The following is a 4,047-nucleotide window of genomic DNA, read 5'->3' as shown; positions in this document are numbered from 1 at the left end:
ATTAAAAAGAAGGTTCGGTTTGGGCTACGCAGGAATGGTGGTGGTGATGGTTGTTGTTTTGTTTGTTTGTTTTTTAGGATTAAATAGTAAATTTATTTAATTGTAACAAATATATGCCATTAGTATGTTCTTAAGTTTTGGGTCACATTGGCAACAGTGTCTTTAGTTTCTTTTGAAATTCTTTTCAGGAATCTTAAGGATATAGTTCCCTTAAAAAATATTTGCTATGTTTTACCTCTTTTAAGACTGTAAACAGGGCAAAAAGGCATGGATATGAGAATTAGCTAGTGATCACTGGCTATTCTAAATAGTGACTAAGGCCTGAATTCTTTCTTCACCAGAAGTCCCAAAGGTTTCCCTGATATTAATAACTTTATAAAAAGTTGATCATTATTCATTAAAAATTAGGTGTTTGTAAAGAAAATATAAATGAAGTCTAAACCAAAACTCTTAACCAGACTAACTTCAATATTATGAATCACAAAATCTTTTTGATTGATTGCTATATTCAGAGGATCTTACATGCTTTTAGAAAAATATTAAATCCCACTATAAGAGATGATAAATTTTAGTCAAAGGCTAGAACACAACTTGCAGAATAGATAATTGGACTTGACAGTTAACAACAGTTATTTACACTGTACAATGGAACAAATAGAAATCTTAATTCTTCTTGCCTTTATAGCTGTAGCTGACCACTCAGGAATACTTTCGCTTTCATATTTACAGTTAATCTTAGTTCAAATCTAAAATATGTATATTTCCTATAAGCAACTTTTAAAGATAATGTTTCTGTTAGGAGGAAATAAAAAAGCTGAAAAAAGAACCGGAAAATTTTGATCCTTCATTTTTCGAAGAAATTGAAGATCTTAAGTATAATTACAAGGCAGAAGTAAAGAAGAATATTCTCCTAGAAGAGAAGGTAAAAAAACTTTCAGAACAATTGGGAGTTGAATTAACTAGCCCTGTTGCTGCTTCTGAAGAGTTTGAAGATGAAGAAAGTCCTGTTAATTTCCCCATTTACTAAAGGTCACCTATTCATTTCATTTAACTATTTATTAACTTCATAAGTTAAAATCTACCCGGAAATAAGCAATTCTCTGAACTGTAGTATTTCCTTCTCACTACCTTGTACCTTTATACTTAGATTGGAATTCTTAATAAACAAAATTATATGAAATTTTCAACTTATTATAAAAGTATATATTTGAAGACTTAGAATAAATTAGGGCCATCAAATAGGCAATGAGCTCTGGTGAATTTCTCTACATTCATAATGTTTTGATTAAGTTTTTTTAAAAAGTATGAGGGTAAATTCAGCAATTTTAATATTTAAAATTGGGAGTTTATATATACTTATTTACACATGTGTTAAGATTCTCAAATCATAACTATAATATATATAAATACAGGTATAGACATATAGACATATAGGTTATGAGGCTGAGCCATATGTTCTGTTAAATATCTAGCAAAATCAAATTGAGCTTCAACTATTTAATTTTGAAAATTAGTGACATTAAGTTGTTGGTTTAGTTGTTGCCTTTAAATTGCCACTCAGTTATAGAGGAGAGAATCCAGCTCCAGCCTTTGTACAAGCTTAGGCGGTCACTGTTACTTATATTTTTATGGCAAGAGATTAAAATTAATTTGCTTGTTTTGAATAAAATTTTGAACAGGTATTTGAAACTGGAAAATTCATTTCTTCACAAATGGTGGAAGACAAATTGATGTTTCATAATGAATAGAAACCTTGAAATATTTTTAAATATGGTAGAATATCCAAGATTAGAATATAACGATAATAAACTTATTTTATTTGCATTTTATACATCAAATATTATATCTTTGAGTCTAGCAAATTTCTGATTATCTATTTTTGAAAAATGATTAAACAAACACTTAAATCAAAGGCAGAGTCACATTTGTTCAGGTTCATGTTGATAATAACTGGTCTTGAATTCATGTAAGTATCTGGAATTGGCCAGCATAAGCCAAGATGATGGCGATGGACCTTTATTAAACAGCCATCACTGCAATGCCATACTATTCCTTCAATTTTACCCCCTTTGCAACCTTCAAACCAGGACAAGAGATGATTGTGCTTCAATGAAGGTAAATTTCTTATTTGAAATGCTCCATGTGGTATAAGAAGATGTAATGGATGTTTCTTGCTCCCTAACCCATATGGGTTTCCATTGATATTTGTTCCTATGAGCTCCAGTGTTTGTTCTAAGAGATCTGATAGTGGCACTGCACTAATTTCCAAAAGTCCAGGATCATCAGGATGATGTTTTAGTACCAGGGCAATTTCAAGTTCATAATTAACTACACAGGAGTGCCAGCAATACTGTTTGTTGTTTTTTTCTACTGGTACCCAACCAGGAATGTGTCCATTTTCATCAGGCACTGGGTTTGCATTTATTTGTTCTATTTCCTTGGCTGGTATCCAGCACTCTGCAGCTGGTTTGAAGTCCTCCTCAACGTTCCAAAAAAATTCTTTTGGGTTTCCTTTTGAATGTAGAAAATTTTTAAATCTTTTTTCAGCTTGTTTGTTGGGTTTTCTATCTAGTCGGGCCCAAAGGTATGGCTGATCTGATGGTCCCTTTTGGCAGAAGGCTCCTCTTTTACCTCCGTCACAAACACACACGGCATTTTCCGCTGCACGGAGCCCAAGCGCTTCATGATGAGCCCAACAAGCAGTGCGAGTGGAGGGCGCGCTTTCGAACAGCGTCCAGTTCAGGCAGGGAGAAGCCCTGCAGCTGTCTTGTGCGGCCCTCAGGCCACTCACACTCCGCGCCCAGCCACCGCCGTGGTGCCCCAACCATGCCAAACGGTTGTTGTTTTTAAGACAGGATCATCTGGCTCTGTCACCCAGCCTGCAGTGCAGTGCCACAATCACAGTTCACTGAAGCCTGAAACTCCCAACGCTCAAATGATCCTCCCACTTCAGCCTCCAGAGTACCTGGGACTACAGGCATGCACCGCCACGCCTGGCTAATTTTTGTGTTTTTAGTAGAGACAGGGTTTTGCCATGTTGGCCAGGCTGGTCTCGAACTCCTGGGCTCAAGCAATCCTCCTGCCTCAGCCTCCGAAGGTGCTGGGATTACAGGCGTGAGCCAGCATACCCAGCTAAGGAGAGGCTTTGACATGAGACTGAAGAGTTGAGGTATTGTGTACGAGGCAGTACTGTGCCCACTGGGGCACTGGGGTTTTGAACAAGAGAATGAGGTGACTCGACTTGAGGGCTAAGGAAGATTGATCTCATGGAGGGCCGAGTAGAAAACTGGCAGGATCCGGTGGAGCGTGGGTTGATTGGGGGTTAACCAGTCCCCATGGCAGTGACAGAACTCTGGCCCCAGGGAGGAAGCTCATGATAGGAAACGTTTCCTTTCTGCATTTCGATGATGCCACCTGCCTCCCGAGGGGGTGGGGGTGGTGAGTTGAGTCAGGACCCGTGTCTCAGGCTGGACGTCGCCCCAGAACCAGGACAGAGGGCAGCACCAAGGCCCAGCATGCTGCCTCCTCTGGTTCTGTTTTCAGGGGAGATTCTATACCCCAGAATGGGAAGGATTAGGTCCTTCCTTCCAGTCCCCGAGACTTCTTGCACACAGGCAGACCCTGGCCAGAACGCTCTTCAGACATGTGTTTGTAACGCTTAGTGTGTTTCCAAGATACCCAGTGGATAGCTTCTCACCACCAAGACCATCCTGCTGTGATCAATTCTGAGGGGCTGAGATGGCCCTGGAACAGAACATTCTAGATCAGCACTCCCTTGCTATCTCCAGTCTTGCCTTGAATGCTAAAGCTCAAGTTGAACTGAACCTCAGGGAGAAGTCAGACAAACCATAAAGGAAGTGGCCGCCCTTCCCATTCACACACAGAAAGGCTGGGAGAGGAAAGGGGCTGCCAACGGGAAGCTTGGTTCTTGACCTCAAGACCAGCGCTGGGCAGATGGAGTATTTCTCAGCAGGAATGCGGGCTGAGTGGTCAGCAGCCCCTTCCAGCATCCCGCGGATGACATACGATGCCTGGGAGCCCCAGACT

The 4,047-nt window shown here is 40.0% G+C and overlaps 1 pseudogene across 1 annotated transcript; it reads right to left on the bottom strand.

The window, feature by feature from the left end:
* Nucleotides 1-535: 535 nt before the first annotated feature.
* Nucleotides 536-2,835, bottom strand: LOC108306010 (annotated as a pseudogene). The gene has a single exon (XR_005200728.1). The product of XR_005200728.1 is annotated as an uncharacterized protein C12orf29 homolog (transcript).
* Between the last annotated feature and the right edge of the window lie 1,212 nt (nucleotides 2,836-4,047).

The sequence above is a fragment of the Cebus imitator genome, unplaced genomic scaffold, assembly GCF_001604975.1.
Source record: "Cebus imitator isolate Cc_AM_T3 unplaced genomic scaffold, Cebus_imitator-1.0 Scaffold69, whole genome shotgun sequence".
Lineage (NCBI taxonomy): Eukaryota > Metazoa > Chordata > Mammalia > Primates > Cebidae > Cebus > Cebus imitator.
This window is presented reverse-complemented; position numbering and strand designations above follow the sequence as displayed.